General features: G+C 36.8%; 1 protein-coding gene across 5 annotated transcripts in view; it reads right to left on the bottom strand.

Annotated features, from left to right (window-relative positions):
* Positions 1–26,587, bottom strand: part of DLG2 (discs large MAGUK scaffold protein 2) — a 1,573,258-nt gene that overhangs the window by 1,285,402 nt on the left and 261,269 nt on the right. The window lies entirely within an intron of this gene.

The raw sequence follows: 26,587 nt of genomic DNA on the forward strand, positions 1-26,587 counted from the left end.
TTCATGTCTTGGCAACCTGGGTAAGGGAGTATATGTAAAATTTAAAATCTCATTCAAGACCACATGATAAGTTAAAAAAAAAACAACAACAACATGAATTTAAAGCCTGACTTCAAAGCCTGTGTTCTCTTTGCTTTACAGTGATGCACTAAAGGAATACAAAAGGTAAAAAATCACCTTCTCTGGGCCCCTGCATTGGGTCATTGACAGTTTACTGCTCTATAAAGTCAACACAGCCTAATAAACATCTATACTCTGTATTTCTGACTGTCTTCACCACCTTCGTTAATAATCTGCATGCGCCCATATCTAAATGGAGGACAAACAAGCATATGCAATTAAGTTTGCTCTGAGGGAAAAACCAGTTGAACTTCTGACACACTTGAACGCACTGACACACGATGAAACTTCAGTTTCCTTGGACGCACTGTGCCTCATGAGGCACACCCAGTGAGGGCTTGCTCTCAGAGAGCTTGCAATTAGCTCCGGGAAACAGAGCATAAGCTCATTCAACAAGCAATTAAGCACTTCTTAAATGCCAGGTACTGTTACAATTTCCAAGAACTGTAGGAAAGAAGAGTTGTGATTGAACAATGTCAGCTCTGGGCACAGAATGGCAATCTGTGCTGTGTGTTTGCCATCCCTACCCTACCCTATGCACAAAGATGCCTTTTTTTTTTTTTTTTTTTTTTTCCCGTTCTGTTTTAAGCTCACAGTTAGAAACTTGACTTAAGGCAAGAGCTCTTGGACAACTCAGGGGAAGAAGTCAAATGAGATGAGTTTGTTTGTGTCAGAAACTTGAACTCCCAGTCAGCACCTGTCTAATATAAAATGCTGAACCACCTGAGGCATTCAGGCTCTGTTAAAGTTGATGTAGACTCCAAAGCGGCTAATTTTTTTTTTTCTTTTGGGTTGAACTTCGCTTTACAGGTAATACGAAGAAATGTTTTTGAAGGAGGACCAATAAAAGCCTGATTCTTCCACAAGTCAAGGAGTGGCCTTTTCTGTTCTTCCAAGTGGTTATGAACTTGACTACAACATGAAACAGAGATACCTCCAAGGGCAAAGCAAGGCAGGGTAGCAAAAACAGTGGCCCAGGATTCTTGCAAAAGGGCCAGAACAAACGTAAAGAAGTGAAACAATTCTTTCATTCAACCACTAGATAATGCAACAATTCTTAGGCCTACAAACCAACATAAATAGGTAATCATATATGGTGGGATCAGGGACATATACTGTCGGATTCTACTTAATGAATCACTGTCATTGACTGTATTATTTATTTCTGGTATTTACAGACCTAAGATTTAAATCCAAATACTCTGCTGAGAGAAAATTTCTTAAGCTTACAAAACCACTGAAGTCCAGCACTCCAGAAAGCAATTTCCATCACTTTTGGATTATATTCACGGCATTTACCACAAGTGATTAAACTGCTAATAGCAATTCTGCTAAGCAACTTCAACCAGCTTATACTGTCTGTATCCCAAAGCCTCGTGGGTGCCAGGGTGTATCACTTAAAGACGAAGCAAAAGAACTGTATGGTGAGTATAAGGCATACATTTTGCTTAATTGGAATGTTGGCCTGTGCTTTTTAATGAGCCAAAGTCATACTTATCAAAATGAACTCTGGGAGGATTTGATAAATTTGCTCTCATTAAGCCCACACTCCCAGAGAAGGTAACTGAAAGCCTTCTTATTTAGCCAATGTAAAGTGAAAAGGAAAAGAAAAAGAAAAAGAATTTGTGATCGATATTTCCTGTATCACCGAGTGCCTCCTGCCTCCATCCCTTCTCTTTCTCAGCTTCTTGAAGGTTCTGAGCTCACTGAGCTAATGAATTCATGTCAGTGGGAAGAGGGAGCTGAAAGCCCACAGTTCAGTGTGTGAGCTTTACTTCAGCGGAATGTTTATTTACTGCTCACAGGATGATAAATGAAATAAAATGGAAGAGAAACCAGCATTTATCTCATCCTTACCACATACCAGGCACTGCTCTAAGGATTTCACACACACATGCTAAAGGACAGTGACTCAGACCACACTGGGTTTGCACACGGACAGCATCGCCTCCTGAGGGTCATTTAGCTTCTCTGAGACTCACTCTTCTCATCTTTAAAAGGGGACTAATTATTCTTACCTTAGTGGGTTGTTATGATATCAAAGTAGGATAATGGAAGGTTGATTTAAGTCCAGAAGCAGCAAATGCTTGTGAGCTCCTGAGTTAAAGTTCATTGTAAAGACAATAAACATAATTGCTTTTCATGTAGAACAAACTTCTGGTCCTTCCTAAAGTCAATGGCTTTCCTGGACTTCTAAGTGGCTGTGGACTTCTCAAGGTCAACATGCACAGAATTATATACTTATTTATCAAATAGGGTATAAAGGGAAGGGGGAAAATATTTATTTTAGCCCCTGCCATGTGCTCATTTAGCATTGTACAATTCGTTATAAAATCAAATACACGCAGATTGAGGAGCTCATCTTTTTGCAGAAAAAAGTAAGTACAGTTCTCTGGAAAGAAGAGACATTAGAGATGTCTAAAATTAATTTAATTTTTTAAGATTTTTATTTATTTATTGGAGAGAGAGAAAGATAGATAGCGAGAGAGAGCACAAGTGGGGAGGAGAGGGAGAAGCAGACTCTCCACTGAGGAAGGAGCCTGATGAGGACCTTGATCCAGGATCCCAGGATCATGACCTGAGCCAAAGGCAGACGCTTAACCAACTAAGCTACCCAGGTGCCCCAGATTTCTAAAATCTAAATTTTAGGGAGGTTTTTAAAAAGAACAATGGAAATATTTTAATTAATATTAATATTCATATTAATTAATATTAATTAATATAAATAACCATTTGAAAAGGCAGTTTTTACTTTGAAAATAACAGATGAAGAGAAAATTCTTGATCAGCTGTGATAAAACAACTCATTCTCTTTAGTTTTTCCAAACTGAATATTTGAATTCCAAATTTACTCTGAAAACTCCATAAAGCTAAAGAATCAAACTGCCCACGACAGCCTACCTTCCGACCTCCACCTCTAAGATGGATCTTTTCTTACCTAGGTCAACTTGCACCTTTTCTCCTGTTAGCTCACAGACAACCTTCAAGGTAAACACTCCATCTCTCTCCTATTCTTGTTCTCAATGCTATCAACTCCGTGAAATTTCCTTTGCTTGTTGACAACCTTTGTAACCTCCACAGTTTTCTTTTCTTTTTTTTAACCCCAACCACACAGCTGGACACAGCAGGTGTAAGGACGAAATGAGCATACTGGGGGTGGGGGGGAGAAAGAAAATGTTGTAAATGGAGACAGCTGTATTTTTAAGAAAGACCATTAAGAAGGGAACAGAAGCTAGCCCTTTATCTGATATGTCGTTTGCAAATATCTTCTCCCATTCTGTCAGTTGTCTTTTGGTTTTGTTAACTGTTTCCTTTGCTGTGCAAAAGCTTTTGATCTTGATGAAATCCCAATAGTTCATTTTTGCCCTTGCTTCCCTTGCCTTTGCGGTTGTTCCTAGGAAGATGTTGCTGCGGCTGAGGCCGAAGAGGTTGCTGCCTGTGTCCTCCTCAAGGGTTTTGATGGATTCCTTTCTCACATTGAGGTCCTTCATCCATTTGGAGTTTATTTTCGTGTGTGGTGTAAGGAAGTGGTCCAATTTCATTTTTCTGCATGTGGCTGTCCAATTTTCCCAGCACCATTTATTGAAGAGGCTGTCTTTTTTCCATTGGACATTCTTTCCTGCTTTGTCGAAGATGAGTTGACCATAGAGTTGAGGGTCTATTTCTGGGCTCTCTATTCTGTTCCATTGATCTATGTGTCTGTTTTTGTGCCAGTACCATGCTGTCTTGATGATGACAGCTTTGTAATAGAGCTTGAAGTCCGGAATTGTGATGCCACCAACTTTGGCTTTCTTTTTCAATATTCCTTTGGCTATTCGAGGTCTTTTCTGGTTCCATATAAATTTGAGGATTATTTGTTCCATTTCTTTGAAAAAAATGGATGGTATTTTGATAGGGATTGCATTAAATGTGTAGATTGCTTTAGGTAGCATAGACATTTTCACAATATTTATTCTTCCAATCCAGGAGCATGGAACATTTTTCCATTTCTTTGTGTCTTCCGCAATTTCTTTCATGAGTAATTTATAATTTTCTGTGTATAGATTCTTAGTCTCTTTGGTTAGGTTTATTCCTAGGTATCTTATAGTTTTGGGTGCAATTGTAAATGGGATTGACTCCTTAATTTCTCTTTCTTCTGTCTTGTTGTTGCTGTACAGAAATGCAACTGATTTCTGTGCATTGATTTTATATCCTGACACTTTACTGAATTCCTGTACAAGTTCTACCAGTTTTGGAGTGGAGTCTTTTGGGTTTTCCACATATAGTATCATATCATCTGTGAAGAGTGATAGTTTGACTTCCTCTTTGCCAATTTGGATGCCTTTAATTTCTTTTTGTTGTCTGATTGCTGAGGCTAGGACTTCTAGTACTATGTTGAATAGCAGTGGTGATAATGGACATCCCTGCCGTGTTCCTGACCTTAACGGAAAAGCTTTCAGCTTTTCTCCATTGAGAATGATATTTGCGGTGGGTTTTTCATAGATGGCTTTGATAATATTGAGGTATGTGCCCTCTATCCCTACACTTTGAAGAGTTTTGATCAGGAAGGGATGCTGTACTTTGTCACTTTGGCTAGTATCCAAAATCTATAAGGAACTTAGCAAACTCAACACCCAAAGAACAAACAATCCAATCAAGAAATGGGCAGAGGACATGAACAGACATTTCTGCAAAGAAGACATCCAGATGGCCAACAGACACATGAAAAAGTGCTCCACGTCACTCGGCATCAGGGAAATACAAATCAAAACCACAATGAGATATCACCTCACACCAGTCAGAATGGCTAAAATTAACAAGTCAGGAAATGACAGATGCTGGCGAGGATGCGGAGAAAGGGGAACCCTCCTACACTGTTGGTGGGAATACAAGCTGGTGCAACCACTGTGGAAAACAGCATGGAGGTTCCTCAAAATGTTGAAAATAGAACTACCCTATGACCCAGCAATTGCACTACTGGGTATTTACCCTAAAGATACAAACATAGTGATCCGAAGGGGCACGTGTACCCGAATGTTTATAGCAGCAATGTCTACAATAGCCAAACTATGGAAAGAACCTAGATGTCCATCAACAGATGAATGGATAAAGAAGAGATGGTATATATACACAATGGAATACTATGCAGCCATCAAAAGAAATGAAATCTTGCCATTTGTGACGACGTGGATGGAACTAGAGCATATCATGCTTAGTGAAATAAGTCAATCGGAGAAAGACAACTATCATATGATCTCCCTGATATGAGGACATGGAGAAGCAACATGGGGGGGTAGGGGGACAGGAGAAGAATAAATGAAACAAGATGGGATTGGGAGGGAGACAAACCATAAATGACTCTTAATCTCACAAAACAAACTGGGGGTTGCTGGGGGGAGGTGGGATTGGGAGAGGGGGAGGGGGTTATGGACATTGGGGAGGGTATGTGCTATCGTGAGTGCTGTGAAGTGTGTAAACCTGGTGATTCACAGACCTGTACCCCTGGGGATAAAAATACATTATATGTTTATTAAAAAAAAAATTGGAGGGGGAGGTGAACCATAAGAGACTATGGACTCTGAAAAACAACCTGAGGGTTTTGAAGGGTCAGGGGTGGGAGGTTGGGGGAATAGGTGGTAGGTAATAGGGAGGGCACATTTTGCATGGAGCACTGGGTGTTGTGCAAAAACAATGAATACTGTTAAGCTGAAAAAATAAATTAAAAAAAAAAGAATAAAAAAAAAAAGAAGGGAACAGAAGCAGGGTGTTAGGGATGAGCATAGAACCTTGCAGATCATGAGGTGCATGACCAGTTTTTTGTTTGTTTGTTTTTGGTTTTTTTTTTGACTCATGAACAGACACTAAAAACTCAAAGGTAATTTACTCTAATGCACAACACAGTTTGGAGTGCTCAGAAAACATGAATGCCAAAGGTTATAGTTTTCTTTCAGAAGACAACAAAGGGATTGAATATTAAAGAATTTGTCTAGCCCAGCCATTTCCTAAAGTATGTTCCATGGAATACTGGTGTCACGAAGGGTATTAATAGAAATAATCAGGGGCAGGGGGGTGAGGTTGTCATCAAATAAGCTCAAAAAATGCTAATATTTGAAATAGCAGGACTTTTCATTGACTTTAATATACTAATATGTAATGCGCATCTCAAAGACAGAAAAACAGCATGCGTAGCTTCCTAAACTTATTAGAGTTTGCTTGTTTTTTTTTTTCCCCTTTTAAAAACAAAACCAAAAACTCCAAAGACACCCTGGGTTCCATAGACATTATTTAGGAAATTTTGTTTCATATTCACTCTGGGGTATTTATTCTATATTTAGAACCAGATTTCAATTCCCAGAGAGGGCAAGGATCTTTTTTGTTTTAGTAATTCCTCTCTCCTCAGGGCCTAACATGCATGACACTCAATAAATATTTATAAGGTCAGTGTTTAGAGCTTCAGCTCTGAAAGTAGCCAGACCACGCTTTAATCTGAGTTTGGCTTTTAATCTTTCTTAGCATGAGTTTAGGTAACTTATTTCAACTTTTGAAGGCTTTAGTTAGCTCTTCATGTATAAAATGGAGAGAATGAGAACATTTTCTTCAGAGGGATAGATATACTTGGGGAGCAATTTATATAATGCATATGAAGAACTTACCACAATAATCCGCCCCTAGGAATTCGACAATAAATGCTATCTTTATTATTGTTGTTATTAATATGTAATGATTTGTCCTGGTACATACAGTTTTTCAGCACCAAAGCTTGCCTGGGAAGCAGCCATCTATTTCAAAGGCTATTACATCAAATACATGTTTAATGCTATCTAATTAATGAATACAGATATAATAATAATGTGATCAAGGCATAGCAAAAAGTGATCTATATTGTTGTCTGGTTATCTCTTCTCCCATTTTCACTAGAAAAATATGAAACTGAATAACAAAACTTAAATGGCTTAAACTTCTCAAGGCCCCAAACCAACTCTGCTGCTAAAAATGGAATCAAGAATTACAGTTTGGCTGCATAACCTGAGAAGAAAGAAGATACAGGAGCAGGAACTCTGAACTTGGAAATTCAGCTCTTGGTTTTTGTTTCTCTGACTTGTCCTTAGACAGTTATTCATAGAATCTTTAAGCTCACTCTCCTCATTACCTCCATAAAACATGGATGATTTCTTACAGGATTCCTGTAAGAGAAATGATAGTTAATAATTGTACAAAGGAGTCTGAAAATATAGTCCATATTGGCCATAGATTCAGCAATAACTTTAATATTGTATTTGTTGTTGTTGTTGTTAAGAAACTAGTAGTGCTCAAATGGAAAGGACCAGTATTATTTGAGTACCAATGTACCAGTCAGTATGTTTCATTTAAATTTCACATGATGATTTCAGACAGGGAATAAGATCCAGTCTTTGTTTAATAAACCAGAAAGCTTGGGTTCAGAAAGATTAAGAAAGTTGCCCCAGAGTATCCACACAGCAAAATCGGAATTTAAAACACATCTGATAGACTTCAAAGTCCCTGCCTTTTCATTGTACTCTCTAACATTCCTTTTTATTTTCCATTCATTTCTTTAACACTGCTCTGTACCAGAGATTATCATTAGCTGAAGTCATTAAAAAAAAAAAGATACAATGCAAATCAAAACTGCAGTGAGGTATCATCTCACATCTGTTAGAGTGGCTACTATCAAAAAAACCAAGATGTTTAACAATTGTTGGCAAGAATGCGAAGAAAAGGGAATTCTGCGACTTCTTGTTGGAAATGTAAATTGATGCAGCCACTATTGAAACAGTATGGAATTTCCTCAAAAAATTAAAATAGAAGTAATCCGATTTCTGTGTACCTAACCAAAGGAAACAAAATTACTATCTCGAAGAGATATCTGTACTCCCATATTCCTTGAAGCACTATTTATTTATTTAAAAGATTTTTTTTATTTATTTGAGTGACAGCAAGAGAGATGATAAAGTGAGAGGAAGGGGGAGAAGCGGACCCACTGTTTAGTGGAGATCCCAATACAGGGCTCCATCCCAGGACCCTGGGATCATGACCCAAGCTGAAGGCAGACCCTTAACCAACTGAACCATGCAGGTGCCCCCCTGAGGCAGTATTTATAATAGCCAAGACATGGAAAAAACCTAAGTGTCCATCAGTGGTTGAACAGATAAAGTTGCGGAATACACACACACACGTGCGCACACATGTGCGTGCACACGCTCACACACACACACATTCTGGAATATTATTCAGCCATTAAGAAAAAGGAATTCACTCCATTTGTCACATGGGTTGTCCTTAAGGAGACTGTGCTAACTGAAATCAAAGACAGACACTGCTTGATTTCACTTATGAATGGATTCTAAAATACCAAGCTCATAGACAGTGAACAAATTGGTGGTTGCCAGGAAGAAGAAGGGTGAGGGGTAGAGAAAATGGATGAAGGGTATGGGATACAGAATTCCAATTATTAAGTCCTGAGGGTATCATATACAACATGATGACTACAGTTAGTGATACTGTACTGTGTACTTGCAAGTTACTAAGAGATTAGATGTTAAACGTTCTCATCATAGGGAAAAAACACTGTAACTGGGAGGTGATGGATGTTTACATTTTTGAGGTGACCATTTCGCAATATATGTATATATATATATATATCAAATCATCTTGTACACCTTAAAATAATACAATGTTATATTTCAAATATGTTTGTATACAACTGGGGAAATGTAAAGAAGACAGCCTTGGCCCTCGAGGATATTATGGGTAAGGTATAAAAACACTCCACCCTCATCTTTGTATAGTGATTTTTGCAATGTAAAAAGTCTTTAATATCTTCTATTTCTGACATCTAATACCATTTTATATTTGTTGTTAAAAATCTGTAATATTATATTTGAAGTATGCTTCATACAGAGTTCCCAAATGAATAACTTATGCCAGTGTTTATAAGAAATACACTTCTTAGAAAGTATATGGTTATGAATATACTTCCTATATATATGAAAATACATTTCAATTATACCTATGAATAAAAACTTTTTTAAAATAGAAAGCGTAGAAAGAAAGGGTCTAAAATTTACACCTGTTCAAGTGGACAGATTCCCCAGATTTTCATCTTGCTTCCCTTTTGCATAGCAGTGTAGCTCCTGAATGTAAGTGAAGAATGGTTCTAGACAAGAGTTCAAAGAATATCTGTGGAATATCATGGAATATCTGTGTTTGAAGATGTAGATAAGAAGGTAAGATGATGAAAAGATAGCAAGATGGATGACATTAGGTTAAAATAAGAACCTTGCAACCCCTGCCATTCCCCTAGATGGCTCCTGGCACCAAGCAGCTCCCTAACCCGTGAAAACTGCCCTAAATCTCAAAGGGCTTATTTTTAGCTCATTTGTAATCAGAGTCAGACAGACAGAAAGAAGCAAAAAAGTTCAAGCTTTTGTGATTTCATGAATCATCAGACAAATGTGCTGAGTGAAGAAGGAAGGTAGAACACTATCCCACAGCTGCAGGAACTGTCACCTAAATAAAGCATAGGTGCATTCCAGGGAGCCCCAATATGAAACAGAGAGGAACATCAGTGGATCGATCAATGCAATGATCAGCGTAACCCTGTCAACATTCATCCTCCAACACCCACACACCAGTGACATAACATTCTGGTGGGTACAAATGGAACAGTGGCTTTCAGAGTGTGGTTTCCAGACCAGCAGCAAGAAGAAAATCACATCACATCACACGAGGACATATAAGAAATACAAACTTTTAGGTCCCACACCAGATCTACCAAGCCAAAAAACTGAATTAGCAGCTTGTGCCTTAACAAAACCTCCAGGGGATTATGATACATGCCGAAACTGGAGGCCACTGATCTAAACATTTGCACACAAGGGCAAAAAGAAAGCTATTTAGTATATTACCCTGAATACTTTTTCTGACTGGGAAAGAAAAGGAAAGGACATTAACTGAACTGCTCTTATGAATCAGATATCCGACATTTCATTTAATACTTATAATCTCATTAAGTCCATATGAGGATACCCATATATCTCACATTACCATGGCATAAGCCTCCACTGTATTTATCATCATGAATAAGTCTCACTCAAAGTGCTCTCTACTATTTGTTCGTAGTTCGCAGGATTAGGACTTCTGCCTGCCTAGAAAAAGGCTCTTTCACCAGTGACTTGTGTTGGGCTCAAGAGAAGAACTTGTCTTTATCTATTCTGTCCTGAGCCCCTGAGAGATTCAATAATTAAAACAAAAAGGATTCCTGCTGTAAACAGGCAAAACATGTTTAAGTTTGGTGAGGATGCAAGGAAACATATATTGCTGTTTGGACTTGGGAAAGCACCTCAGCAACACGCTTCAAAGTTTAAGATGCCCATATCCACCACCCAGGAATTTCACTTTTATGCAAACTGTTTGGTCATTCATTTCAATACTATGTAGCGGTAAAAATGAGTGAATAAAAATGACACTGTAAGGATAAATACCACATGACACCATTTGTGTAAATCTTAAAAACTCACAAAATATTATCATATATTGTTTATGGTCATATGTGAACATAAAAATATTAAAACATGGATAGGCATGATAACAGAACTACATTAAGACTAGTGTTAACTTTGGGTAAGAAAAGTAAAAGAGATGAGGGCATTCATCCCTTTTGCTGTTCCTGTTTTATTTCCTAGAAGCGGATTAGGAAAAAAATAAAAAATACAAACATCTGTTAGTTCTGTGTCCTAGGTACATGGATGAATACTATATTGTTTTCCAAGTTTCTTTGTTTGCTTCCAAAACTATATAATTTTAAAACTTTTAATGGAAAAATACAATATTAATTTGGACATAATAGGACTTCAACAAATTTTTTACAAAGTACTCTGACAATAGCAGGCAGAAGGGGCTAATTTCTTTTTTCTGTTTTGTTCACTGAGGTATTGTATCTAGAACAATGCCAGGTGAATAGTAGGCATCATACAAATATTTATTCTATGAATAAGTACATTTTATTTTTAAACAAATTCTTAAAATTCTTAGACATTGCCTTTTCACTCTGTGAAAAGTGTGCAGTCACACTGCAAAACATCTCCATTTTCTCCACTCCTCTTTTTTTTTAAAAGATGTTATTTATTTATTTGACAGAGATCACAAGTAGGCAAAGAATTAGGCAAAGAGAGAGAGGAGGAAGCAGGCTCCGTGCTGAGCTTAGAGTCCAATGTGGGGCTTGATTCCAGGACCCTGGGATCATGACCCGAGCCGAAGACAGAGGCTTTAACCCACTGAGCCACACATCGCCCCTCTCCACTCCTTTTTTAGTCTTATTCCACATGAATATACTTTTTGTCATAACCAAAGTGAATATGTCATTTTTATTTTTCACTTAACATTATATAAAAAACCTACCTTCTTGTTCTGATACTTCTTCTTCCTAAGAAAATCCTTATTTTATGTATAATTTACTTAACCACTCTTCTACGAGTTTCTAACTTTTTACTGTTATAGACAATGTTGTAATAAACACTTTTATTTGACAATTTGTCTTACAGCTTTCTTCTTATGTTAAAATATACCCTCAAGATAAATTTCCAGACAAGATAGTCCTGGGTCACACTGGCTCTTTTCACTTAGACGGTTATACAAATTTACACTTAGACGGTTATACAAATTTACACTGCCTCCAACAGGGCATTTCATCCCTTCCTTTCCCTATTCATCTTACTAGACTCTCAGACTGGCCATTATGGGGTTAGAAAGGACTACAAAGATTAGAAAATCCAAACTTCTAGTAATAAAGATGACTTATACTTACTACGTTTCTATTATAAACACAGCACTATCTTAAATGCTTAACATAAATTATCCCTGCGTATATTTATAAACCTGCTTGGCATGTACTATCCCCACTTTGTAGATGTTAAAACTGAGGTTTCTGGAGATGAAGTAACTTTTCCAAGGTTACTAGCTCATATGTGATGGAAAAGGATTCAAAGTACAAGATTTGAGGTATGAAGGAAAAACCCTTATTTGATTATTGAGCAAGTAGCTTCAAAGAGGTAAGTTCTAGATGTTCCCAACTACCACAAGCAAGAAAATAATAGCTCATCTTTTGCTCTCAGACAAACTGTATTTCACATGGCCATACACATATGCCCCTATTTGAGCATTCTCAAGGCAGGCCAGGGAAGTTTCCTGCAGCTCTCCCTGCCTACCAACTAAAGTACCATTCTAACAAGGCCATGAAGAATAGGACAAGGAACTAAATAAATGGCCCCTGAGATTTACAATAAAAGAACAAGAAGGACCATTGCTAAAGGCTTGGGATCACCAAGTGGAAGGATATAATAGGTATCTGTCAAAATATTGGTCTGTATACTGTCTATTTCACTATGTTTTACCACCATCAAATCCATTCCATGACCCAATGCACACACATGGGTGAAAATTGGCCAAAGTATATAAGTAGTAGGGTTCTGAGAGGTGCAGATAGTTTCATTTCTACCAATTAGAACTTGATGATAAGAACAGGAATTTGGAATCATATCTGTTAAGATTCCCATTCTGCAATTCACTTACTATATGATATTAGGTAAGTTTACTTAACCCAGTTCTTCATTTTTGTATCTAATAGTACCTATATCATCATATTGATTGTAATGAACATAGTCCTTAACAGGTACCAAGCACATTAAACATGTTTTTGTTACCACCACCATAATCATTACTCATCTGCATTTGGGGAGATATATATGTATACACTAACTTGACAGGGGTCTTAAGTGAGGATTCAGGACACACTAAGCTAATTCATGTAAAGTGGCTAGCATAGCACCTAGCAAGGCCTAGAGTATATACAGAATGAGTATATCAGCTGGCTTTATATTAGTTAACTCAAGTACATGGGAAGAAAGGTCCTCCTCTACATTCCAGAATCTATTGTTATAATTCCAAGGACTACCCACCCTCTAGTACCTAAATACTCTCAGAACCCTTCCTGCCTTTTCCTCACTTCCTCTCAAATGTCCTCCCTGTTTTCTCCTCCACCTCAGCCCTCTGCTATCCATTATATTTCTTTCTTTTCCCTCATTTTCATTTCTTTTCTGCTGTTAGTCTCTAGTTAACTTCTTTCCTTACTTGCTATCCTGTGTGTAAGTCTCCACACAGGATAAATTAATTGGAAGTCAAGAAAATCAAGTAATTCAAGGAACATCTATGATCATTTTAACTAAAGTGTTTTGCATGTTATTTATATGAACATTTTAAAAAGTCATACATTAAAAAAGATACATGTAATAGGTTAAATTATGTGTTGTTTTGCAGTGCATGTGTTTAAAAAACTGTTTTGGTTCTATCTAATGTATTACTTATGTGATCATTTTCACTTACTTGAAGTGCAAAATAAATTTATTAATATGTAAATTATATGCAAATCAATAAGATATGCATATTAATGCTGTTTTGAAGAACAGTGTGTTTTAAGGTAGAAAGAACTTCCAAAGAAGCAAATACAGACATTATTATTCCAATCACATACTTAATCAAACAGCAATTACTCTTATGATGCCTTTTAAAAATATACCTAATGGTTAACTATTAAAATATTCCCAGTAAACCTATGAGCAATGTGACAGAAAATTCTTAGTAGATTATGAATGGTTTAGTGAAAGTAACAGGAAACTTCAGACTTAGATATCTGGATTTGAAACATGGTTATCCAATGTATTCCTTTCTTTTTTTTTTTCAGATTTTATTTATTTATTTGACAGACAGAGATCACAAGCAGGCAGAGAGGCAGGCAGTGAGACAGAGAGGAGGAAGTAGGCTCCCTGTCAAGCAGAGAGCCCCATGCGGGACTCGATCCCAAGACCCTGAGATCATGACCTGAGCTGAAGGCAGAGGTTTAATCCACTGAACCACCCAGGCATCCCAGAATCTGACATTTCTAATCTTCAAGTTTCCTATTCTTAAAGTGAGAATAATTATATTAACTTCCTAAGATTGTTGAGTGATTGAATGAATTAATGGCACATGTTACATTCCAGGCACAATTTTATAACAATAAACAAAACAGACAAATATCCCTGTTCTCCTGGAGTTTATACTGTAGTGGAGGACAAAGATAATAAATAACTACATAATAAATATATAACAGTAATATCTATCAGTGAACAAGTGGTTAGAATGAAATGAGCTAGTCATTAAAGCCACTCAATGGACATGTCCTTGTCTTCATCTTACAGACTTATCAGAATTTAAATCAGTTAAGCCATTTTTCCACAATGAAACAATTTCCTCTCCAGGGTCCTGTGAGTCCCACTCTTGATTATCATTTTACCTCATCATCCTCTAGACCTTTAAACATTGGAATTTTCTAGACTCAACCCTGGGCCCTCTGCTGTTCACCTATATTTATTATTAGGTAATCTCATTGGAATCTTACAGTTTTAAATACTATGTATACCTGATCATTATGAAATATGCTTCTAGCCCTGAGTTCCTCTCCTCACCCACATATTTGTGTATTTACCTCTTTAGGTGAAATCTTTATTTTTATGTCTTAAGTGTCTCTAACACTTAATAAAAAACAATTATTGGTTGAAAATTCTCCAAACCTCTTTCTACACCACTTTAATATAACTCAGTAAATGGAACCACCTTTTATTCTGTTGCATATACCTAAAAACTAAAAATCACTCTCTGATTTCTCCCTACTTTTCCACCCCTCACAAATAGTACATCAATAAGTCCTTGCAAATCCATCTCCAAATATACTTTGAACAGTTTATTCTTCTCCGTCATTATCACCTCCTATAATAAGCCTCAATTATTTCTCATCTATATTACTTCAGTGTTGTCCCCATAATTCATTCTAACTGTAACAATAGAGCAACCTGCTGGAGACTTAAATTATAGCACATGTAGCTAATCTTCAGAGATTACCCTCAATGAATTCTGTTTCATGTAGTCCCACACCAAATCTGGATTGGTCTATGACTTGCTTTAACTAATGTAATGTGTCAAGAGCTATTTTATGCCAGTCTGGGTCTAAGCCATAAGAATTGGCAGCCTTTGCTTTGGGGAGCCGTGAGTCTCCATGTAGGAATTCTGGCCACATTTTTAGAAAGCCCATGTCTAGATATAATGTGGAGAGGTTACATGACAGGAGAAGCCCTGAGACTATAAACAGAGAAAAAGAGGATGCTATCCCAACATCCCAGTAAAATTTCAGTCCCAGATGCCATCTGAATACAACCCCTTAAGAGATCTCAAATAAAACCAAAGAATTTCCTGGTTGAGGGCAACTAACCTCCGTAAAAATTAGAGATAAAATAAATCATTGTATTAAGCCATTGTTTTGTGGTGTTTTCTACTTAACAACTAAAAACCAAAACAGAAATTGATACCTGAAAGTGGGTCCTCTCATAACAAAAACCTAAAATATATGGCATTGGCTTTAGAAATGGTGGCAAGAAGAAACTAAAAGGGCCTATAGGAGATTTTTAGTCTGGAAGGAATGGAAGGACATTGTTATTGGAGGTTCGAGAAACAGTTTTTTTCTATGTTATACTAAAATTTAAAGTTTGGTATCTCTTGGTGCAGCCATTATACTAGAAAACAGTATGGAGGGTCCTTAAAAAATTAAAAATAAAACTATCAGGAGATCCAGCAATTCCACTACTGGGTATTTATCCAAAGAAAACAGAAACACTAACTTGAAAAGATATGCACCCTTACCCACGTTCAGTGCAGCATTATTTACAATAGCCAAGTATGGAAACTAACCTACATGTCCAATGATGAATAAATGGACAAAGATGTGTCTTATATGCATATTTATATAATACATTTAAATATTTATTATAAATGTATTATGCTAAGTGTAATATATTACATATTATAAATATATATTTGCAAAATATATACATATATTATAAACATATTTGCATATTATATTATAAATATATATTTATATATTATATTATATATTATAAATTATAAATATATTATATATATTTGCAAAATATATGCATATATAGAGAAATATATATACACATATCCATGCAGGTTGTTGCAAATGGCAAGATTTCATTCTCTTTTATTACTGAATAATACTCCTCTGGATATGTATGTGTGTATGTGTAGTATGCTAAGGCAATATGCTAAGTAAAATAAGCCAGACAGAAAAAGAAAAGTGTATGATCTCTCTTATATGTGGAATCTTACATAAACAAAAAACATAGATTAAGAGAAGAGATTGGTGGTTTCCAGAGGCTGAGGATGGGAAAGGGAAAAGGGGGTTCAAAAGATTTAAAAATGAGATATCACCTCACACCAGTCAGAATGGCTAAAATTAACAAGTCAGGAAATGACAGATGCTGGCGAGGATGTGGAGAAAGGGGAACCCTCCTCCACTGTTGGTGGGAATGCAAGCTGGTGCAACCACTGTGGAAAACAGCATGGAGGTTCCTGAAAATGTTGAAAATAGAACTACCCTATGACCCAGCAATTGCACTACTGGGTATTTACCCTAAAGATACAAACATAGTGATCCGAAGGGGCACGTGTACCCGAATGTTTATAGCAGCAATGTCTACAATAGCCAAACTATGGAAAGAACCTAGATGTCCATCCACAGATGAATGGATAAAGAAGATGTGGTATATATACACAATGGAATACTATGCAGCCATCAAAAGAAATGAAATCTTGCCATTTGCGATTACGTGGATGGAACTAGAGGGTATCATGCTTAGTGAAATAAGTCAATCGGAGAAAAACAACTATCATATGATCTCCCTGATATGAGGACATGGAGAAGCAACATGGGGGGTTAGGGGGATAGGAGAAGAATAAATGAAACAAGATGGGATTGGGAGGGAGACAAACCATAAATGACTCTTAATCTCACAAAACAAACTGGGGGTTGCTGGGGGGAGGTGGGATTGGGAGAGGGGGAGGGGGCTATGGACATTGGGGAGGGGAGGCGAACCATAAGAGACTATGGACTCTGAAAAACAACCTGAGGGTTTTGAAGGGTCAGGGGTGGGAGGTTGGGGGAACAGGTGGTGGGTAATGGGGAGGGCACGTTTTGCATGGAGCACGGGGTGTTGTGCAAAAACAATGAATACTGTTACACTGAAAAAATAAATAAAATGGAAAAAAAATTTAAAAAAAGATTTAAAAAGATCAAAAAAAGAAATAAAAGTCTTGGGCAGATAAAAAAATCAAAATGTTGCTTGCATGATATTATTAGGATACACTACATTATTAGTGAGCAAATTAACTGCGGATAGAGCAAAAGCATCTAAAATTAAGAATCCAAAGAATAATCATCCTCTCTCTTGATTTTGCTTATTTATACAGAAGCTCAGTGACACCTGGCAAAAGTTGGCGAGACAAATCTGACTAGTGTGAAGTCATAAGAAATCACACGGTTGGTCTAGTGGATTGAAAACCCTGTCCAATGCATTCAGTGGTGCCAGGAAAAGTTACTTCTTTGTTTTCTATAACTGTTACTAAACTTTTCCTTGAAGTTTATAAGGGTAAAAGTTGGAGAAGAAAGGTGTACAAGCTTCCCACTTAAATAAAACTCAGACTTTCCTAGCTTAATTTTTTTTTAATTAGATCAAAGTTACTAAACCTCAGAAAAACTCGAGGACCATAGCATTCAGACTCTGAGCCCAAGGTAGGAAGGGGCTGGTTTCAGAGATTTGTGGCTCAATCGCATAAAAATTTACCTATAATCTGACACACAGAAAGGCAACAAAGTTTTTAAAAGAATTATGAGATTATATTGAAAGAGACACAAACAGTTCAAAGAAAAGAGACTTTTGAATCTCAAGTTCTTATAGTGAACAAAAAAATTTTTTAATGAAAAAAAAAAAAAGATGACAGATCCAGGAACACAGATAATTGAGAATCAAAGAGAACTGCTCTCAAATCTAATCAATATACTTTTTTTGCCCCAACAGTTGGTGACACGTGTTGAGCTAGACTTCAGAATTAATTAGAAGTCAGTAAATGTCATGTGCCTTCCCACCCCCAACTTTTTTTAATGGGAGCTTCGATACAGCATTCATGTCTCTGTCTCACCATTTTATGTTGGGTATATGGCAGACACATGACTTCTGTGCTTGGTTCGCAGGTCTTCAAATTCCGTGAAGTCTTATCTGATTTAGTCTCATCTGATTTAGATAATGAGATCCTAAACTTTAAGCTTGAGCCTGATGCCTTGTTGGGATCAGAGTTGAGGCTTCTGGTTTGGAGAAGAAGATGTTTTGCATGTGTGAGAGACATGGACCATTTTTACTTGTTTCTTTGTTTTGAAGATTTATTTTTAATTCCACTATGGTTAACATATAGTGTTATAGTAGTTTCAGGTGTACAACATGATTCAAAAATTTTATACATTGCTTAGTGCTCATCGCAAGTACCCTTAATACCCATTACCCATTTAGCCCATCCTTCTACCCACCTCCCTTCCAGCAACCCTTAGTTTGTTCTCCATAGTTAAGAGTCTTTAAAGGTTTGCCTCTCTCTTTTTAACTCTATGTCCATCTGCTTTGTTTCTTAAATTCCACATGAGTATTTGTAAGGGCCTACTTAGCCAGAGCGACTCCATCTTGGTTAAACAGCCATTTTGTTGTTTGTGCAGTAAACTTAAATTGACCCTGCCCTCCAGAGAAACTTACTTAAAAGCAAGTCCAGGAAACCAGTAAAATGTAGTCGGTTGGTTCCTGATAACAGAGCCCAGAATACAAGGACGAGTCAGGCCAGATGGAGACATCTAATCAGTAAAAAGTACTGTTTGTAACAGTGAGAAGGTCTTGCCCAAACCAAAATGACTCCATCTTGGTAAGGATAACCATCTTATTATTCACACTGAATATGTTAACTGACTAAGCCTTCCTGGAAAGTACTATTTGTAACAGTTCCTGGTATAGGGTAATCTTAAATAACAAGTCACCAGACCAGATGGAACTAGCCAATCAGCAAGAGACACACAAACCCGGTGGGTTGAGATACCAAGATATGGGTTGCAGTTTTACCCAATATAAGGTAACCTGTAAGCTGGGGTTGGTCATTCTCTTTGGAGACTGCCCTGGCCGGTCAGTCTGACTTCTAATGCTTGGCATAGAATAAAGCTTTACATAACTTTCACTTTGTCTCAGTCTCATTCCTTTGATATCGGACCCCAACATATTCATCCTTTCTGATGGACTGGAAGAGATTATGCTGAGTGAAATAAGTCAAGCAGGGAGAGTCAATTATCAAATGGTTTCACTTACTATGGAGCATAAGGAATAACAGGGAGGACATTGGGAGATAGAGAGGAGAAGTGAGTTGAGGGAAATCAGAGGGGAGACAAACCATGAGAGACTGGACTCTGAGAAACAAACTGAGGGTTTGGAGGGGAGGGGGGTGGGGGGTTGGGTGAGCCTGGTGGGTATTATGGAGGGCACGTATTGCACGGAGCACTGGGTGTGGTGCATGAACAATGAATTCTGGAACACTGAAAAGAAATAAAATAAAATGAAATGAAAAAAAAATCCACATGACTAAAATCATATGGTATTTTCTTCCTCTAACTTATTTCACTTAGCATAGTATACGCTAGCTCCAACCACAACATTGCAAATGTCAAGATTTCATTTCTTTTTATGGCTAATATTCCATTCCATATATATAGCACATCTTCTTTATTCATTCCTCAGTAGATGGACACATTTGGGGTTTTCCCATAATTTGGCTATTGTTGATAAGACTGCTATAAACATTGGGATGCATATGTACCTTCGAATCAGTGTTTTTTTATCCTTTGCATAAATACCTAGTAGTGCAATTGATGGATCATAAGGTAGTTCTATTTTTTAACTTTCTGAGGAACCTCCATACTGTTTTCCAGAGTGGCTACATCAGTTTGCATTCCCATCACCAGTGTAAGAGCGTTCCCATTTCTTCATATCCTCACCAAATCTATTGTTTCCTCTCTTAATTTTAGCTGTTCTGACAGGTGTAAGCTAGTATCTCATTGTAGTTTTGATTTGTATATCCCTAATAATGAGTGATATTGAGCATCTTTTCATTTGCCTGTTGGCCATCTGTATGTCTTCTTTGGAAAAATGTCTATCCATGTCTTCTGCCCATTTCTTAACTGGATTATTTGATTTTTTGATTCATTCAACATCCCCCCCAAAAAAACTTACCATTTTATAGGTGAGAAAATTAAAGCATAAAGAAGTTAAATGATCATTAGATTATAGTAATAAATAATAGAACCAAGGTTTGAACCCCAGATTCAAACAAAAATTATTGTTCCAAAGTCCATGCTCTTAAAGTTGTTCCAACTTTTTTTTTCAAAGATTTTATTTGTCATAAAGAGAGACAGCACAAGCAGGGAGAGCAGCATGCAGAGGGAGGAGAAGCAGGCCCCTTGCTGAGCAAGGAGCTCAGTGTGGGACTTGATCCCATGACTCTGGGATCATGACCTGAACCAAAGGCAGACACTTAACAAACGGAGTGACCCAGGCATCCCCCCTCACTTTATTTTTGAAAGAATGAATGAACGTTTTCCTTTCTAATATTCTCTTCTTGGTATAACACGAAATCTTGCTATATATATGGTCTTTATGTCAGCTATGGTTTCCAATCCCAACAGGGCCACTGGTATAACCAATTGTACAGATTTGTCCAAAAGAGTCCCAGGTTTAACATTAAAAATCCCACATCTTAGAAAACCCCTCTGTTCTGGGTAAACCAGGATGGTTGGTCTCCTTGTCTGCTACAGACTAGTACAAATCCTGCTTAAAATGAGGTCTGGCCATGTTACTGAATTCTGCCATGAAAGAAGAAGAAATGCATCACTCTTCCAGGCCTTGCCCTTCAAAATCTGCCATGCAACATCTTCCTGTTTTCCCAGATGCCAGCTGAACAGTCGGAACTGCAAAGAACTAGGAGAGGAAGCGCCTGGCTCACTAAGTGACTAGCTGGATCAGGAAGCCCCCAGTCTATTTCATTTCAGTAGGCTCTACTGAACCATGATGTGAACAAGAAATAAATTTAGTGGACAGAAATAAAGAAAAAGAGAGAGAAAGAGGAAGGAAGGAAGGAAGGAAGGAAGAGAGAGAAAGAAAGAGAGAAACTGACTTACTGAACACCATAGCTAATATCACACTTAATGGTAAAAGAACAAATATGTTTCCCCTAAAATCAGGAATAAAACCAAAGAAGCACAAGGTTCATACACTGAAACCACAACAACACTGAAAGAAATTAAAGAAGACCCAAATAAATGGAAAGGCATTAATGTTCATGAATTGGAACTCTTAATACTGTTAAGATGATAATACTTTCCAAATTGACATATAAATTCAATGCAATCTCTTTCAAAATTTCAGCTGCCTTATTTTTTTTATTTTATTTTTTGTTAACATATAATGTATCAAAGAAGACAGCCAAATGTCAAACATACACATGAAAAAGTGCTCAATATCACTCGGTATTTTTTCTTTAAAAAAAAAATTATAAGCTGATCCTACAATTTATATGGGCATGCAAGAGACCCAGATAGGTCAAACAGTCTTGAAAAAAAAAAATCAGACCACAATTGTAGATTTCACATTTCCTGATTTGAAAACTTAACTACAAAGCTACATTAATCAAGGCAGTGTGATACTGGTATAAGGAGAGACATAGAAATCAACAGAATAGAACTGAAAGGTAATAAATAAACTCTTTCACTTATGGTCAATTGATTTTCAGTAAGTTTGCCAAGACAATTTAATAGGGAAACAAAGTTTTTTCAAAAAATAATGCTGGTGGATGCCTGGGTGGCTCAGCTGGTTGAGCAACTGCCGGTCATGATCCTGGAGTCTCAGGATGGAGTCCTGCATTGGGCTCCCTGCTCAGCGGGGAATCTGCGTCTCCCTCTGATCCTTCCCCACTCTCATGCTCTCTCATTCTGTCTCTTTCAAATAAATAAATAAAATCTTTAAAAAAATAAAAAAAATAATACTGGGACAACTAGATATCCAGATGTAAAAATGATTTTGATTATTGACCTCAACACCTACACAAAAATTAATTCAAAATAGACCTAAATGTAAAAGCTGTTAACGACAAAACTCTTATTAAAAACAAAAAAACAAAACAGACAAAAAAACAAGAGTAAATCTCCTTGCACAGATTAGGAAACGTTTTCTTTGATTTAACATCAAAGCTCAAGCAACAAAAGAAAAATATAAGTAAATTGGATATCATAATTAAAAACCTCTGTCCTTTAAGGACACCATCAGGAAAGAGAAAAGAGCCCACAGAATCAGAGAAAATATTTGCAAAGCAAAAATCTGATAAGGGATTATATCCAAAATATATATCTGTTAAATTAAATGACATATAAAGCATTGATATTTTGTTTAAGAAAAGAAATTAATGAAGAGGAAGAAGAGTCAGATCAATTAGCTGAAGAATTTTTTTTTTTAAGATTTTATTTATTTATTTGACCGACAGAGATCACAAGTAGGCAGAGAGGCAGGCAGAGAGAGAGGAGGAAGCAGGATCCCTGCTGAGCAGAGAGCTCGATGCGGGGCTCAATCCCAGGACGCTGAGATCATGACCTGAGTCGAAGGCAGAGGCTTTAACCCACTGAGCCACCCAGGTGCCCCAGCTGAAGAATTTTTTAAAAAATATCTAAGGGAAAGATTTAAATTGAAAAGCCATAAATTATTGTTTTCCAAAAAGGAAACAAAAAATTGCTTTCCTAAAAAAAGCATAGTATCCCAAAATGTTGTGGCAATTACTTATCTGTCAAAAGTTAGACCTTTCTGGTTGTGACCTATTGGTTTCAACTCTAACCAAGCAGCCTCTGATTCCCAGAAGTTTCTATCATTTTTCTACAATGCTACAGAATTTTCCAGTATCAATAGGATTTTTTTGATATTTCTTTGGAGCATTAAATAACACCAATTTTCAAGTAAAGTTTATTTAATTCTTTTAATTATGAAAAATACAGAAAAATACAAAGAATAAAGACCATGCCAAGTACCTATCACCTATAATTTAAAATATCAGGGGCACCTGGGCGGCTCAGTGGGTTACGCCTCTGCCTTTGGCTCAGGTCATGATCTCAGGGTCCTGGGATCGAGCCCCGCATAGGGCTCTCTGCTCAGCAGGGTTCCTGTTTCCTCTTCTCTCTCTCTACCTGCCTCTCTGCCTACTTGTAATCTCTGTCAAATACATAAATAAAATCTTTAAAAATATCAATATTTTGACATTGTTTCATCTAGTTATTTTTTATTTTATTATTTTATTTTGGGGGTAGAGGAAGAAGGGCAGAGGAAGAGAGAATCTTAAGCAGGCTTCATGCCCAAAGCAGAGTATGATGCAGTGGTCTCTCATAACCTTGAGATCAAGGTGAAATTGAGTCAGACATGTAACCATGTGACTTGAGGTGAAACTGAGTCAGACATGTAACCAGCTGAGCCACCTAGGCACCCCTGTTTCATCTAATTATTTTTAAAAATAAATTATAAATAGTTGGCTTCACCTCTCCAGAATCAATTTCTCCCATCCAAGTACTAACCAGGCCCAACCCTGCTTAGCTTCCGAGATCAGACGAGATCGGGCGCGTTCAGGGTGGTATGGCCGTAGACTCTCCAGAATCAATTTCTATCTTAAGTATGTATCCAATCCATGTCTCCAAATTTTAAAATAAATGTATATCCACACATGTATACTATTTTGTAGTGACTTTAAAATGTTTATATAGATGTGATTATACTATACATACTTTGATAACTATTTTATTCAATATTTTAGAAATATTGGTATATTTTGATAGACCTAGATCTGGTCCTTTGATTTTAACTGTGTTATAGTACTCCATCATATGTATAACATAATTTATTTATGTTTTCCCCTATTGATGGAACTATGAGTTCTTTTCAGCTTTTCACTATCATAAATAAAGTATTCATATGTCTTCTTGGGAAGCTATGTGACTTTTCCCCAGGGTATACACCTAGGTCAGAAAATACACCTGGGTCATCAATTTCTTGAACTCTAAAGTTCATATTAAACAAAAAGCTAAAATTATTCAGTATCTATTATCATTTCTTGAAAAATACAAGAATCATAGCTATCATTTTAACTATGTCCTGAACTTTTCCTACCTCCCACCTTTTTTTGGTCTAAATGTTAGCTCCATTTTTGTTACTGTCTAAAAAATTACATAGTATAATCAATATCTAATTACAAATAGATCTTAATGATTTTGAATGTGTATTTAATTTTAATTTACTTCAATTTTTATTTATTTATTTTTTTTAAAGATTTTATTTATTTCTTTGACAGAGAGAGAGAGATCACAAGCAGGCAGAGAGGCAGGCAGAGAGAGAGAGGAGGAAGCAGGTTCCCTGCTGAGCAGAGAGCCCGATGCGGGGCTCAATCCCAGGACCTTGAGATCATGACCTGAGCCGAAGGCAGCGGCTTAACCCACTGAGCCACCCAGGCGCCCCAATTTACTTCAATTTTTAAAAAATATTTTATTTATTTGACAGACAGGGATCACAAGTAGGCAGAGAGAGCGGAGGGGAAGCAGGCTCCCTGCCAAGAAGAGAGTGGGATACAGGGCTCAATCCCAGGACCCTGGGATCATGACCTGAACCGAAGGCAGAGGTTTTAACCCACTGAGCCACCCAGGCGCCCTAATTTACTTCAATTTTTACTCCAGTGCACCCTCTCAGCCAAAATCTATAGGTGGTAAGCTTGAGATATTAGAAAATGTCTGAGAGTTGTTGGTTTTATTTATTTATTTATTTATTTTTTCCCATTTTATTTATTTTTTCAGCGTAACAGTATTCATTCTTTTTGCACAACACCCGGTGCTCCATGCAAAACGTGCCCTCCGCATTACCCACCACCTGTTCCCCCAACCTCCCACCCCTGACCCTTCAAAACCCTCAGGTTGTTTTTCAGAGTCCATAGTCTCTTATGGTTCGCCTCCCCTTCCAAATTTTTTTTTTTAATAAACATATAATGTATTTTTATCCCCAGGGGTACAGGTCTGTGAAATATCCAGTGCTATTTATTTATTTTTTTACCCCCAATCTTGAATGAAGGCTAAGCTAGATACATATTTCTAAAAATGACAGTTATTTTTCCCTCAGTATTTTGGAGATGTTCTATCATTGACTTTTGGACATCTATTATAGTGATAGAAACCCACTACCCAACTAATAATGATTCTTAGGTGGATACTAATCTTCTATCTCAGGTGGTTTTATTCTGATATCCTGTAGTTACACTATGACAAACCTCTGTGTAAAATTATTTTTATTTGATAACTTTCAGTGAACTTTTATACTCTAATTTAGAGTGTATTTTTAAGTTGTATAGGTAGAAAAATGTGAATACCACTGTAAAAGTGGATGAATATTCAAAGACAGAACATATCATCCTACTAGCACCCAGAGCAATAAACAGAATATTTCCTGCACCCTAGAACTCCCCCACCACGCTGCTTTCCAGTCACTTCCTCTAAAAAATAACTATGATACTGACTTCTAACAACTTGGATTAGTTATACCTATTTTTCTAAAATACAAAAACCATACAGTGTATTCTCTTCTGTGTTTGTCTTTCACAGAATATTATGTTTGAGAGCTCCCTGTATATTGTGTGATTGGTAGCTAATTTTCAATGTTGTGTAATATTCTAAGAATATATGGCATGTAATATAGTGGGCCTGCTCTAGTCTCTTGCCACATGTGCTTTTCTTGGTTCATATTAACTCAAGGAAATCATATCCCTGCCCAGCTTGGAGCCCAGGAGGTTTACGTCTTTAGTCTCCAGTGGTATCTGCATGTTTCTGCTCCATATCTGGCTCATGGAAAGAGGTTTATCAATCTTTGGGGCAGTTCTATGTCTATTTAACTAAATAGATACATAGATAGAGATATAGAGATATGAATATATATTCTATTATGCCCATGGTCTTAGAGTCATAAGATACAAACTCATAGAACCAACTTGTTGGTGATATCTACTGCTCTTTTAGTTTTAGGGATATCCAAACTTTACTGATTTTATCATGAAGAAAGTCTCATTTCGTGCTTGTCAATTTATCTACTGTATATATTCTGACTTAAGCCTTAACGACTCTAAGAAGTTAGTTTCCTCTTTGCAAAAAAACATATTTCTGCAAAGGAAACAGAGAATTAAGAATTTTCTTACGGGAAAAGTTTTGTCTTCCAGACTTTGGGGAAGTATTGATCTCTCAAAAATTGAACTTCCCTCATCTGACCAATAAAAAATATACATATATGTTTTACTACAAAAAGAAAACCGAGCTTCTTAGAATTATTAACATAGTTTCTAGCTAGAATTTAATAGCACAGTGTAAATTTTGAAGTGTTTACACGAATAGTCACATTTTATGATGTTCAGTGATGTAGATATTTATCAAAATAGAGAAGTA

The sequence above is a fragment of the Meles meles genome, chromosome 8, assembly GCF_922984935.1.
Source record: "Meles meles chromosome 8, mMelMel3.1 paternal haplotype, whole genome shotgun sequence".
NCBI classification, from domain to species: domain Eukaryota; kingdom Metazoa; phylum Chordata; class Mammalia; order Carnivora; family Mustelidae; genus Meles; species Meles meles.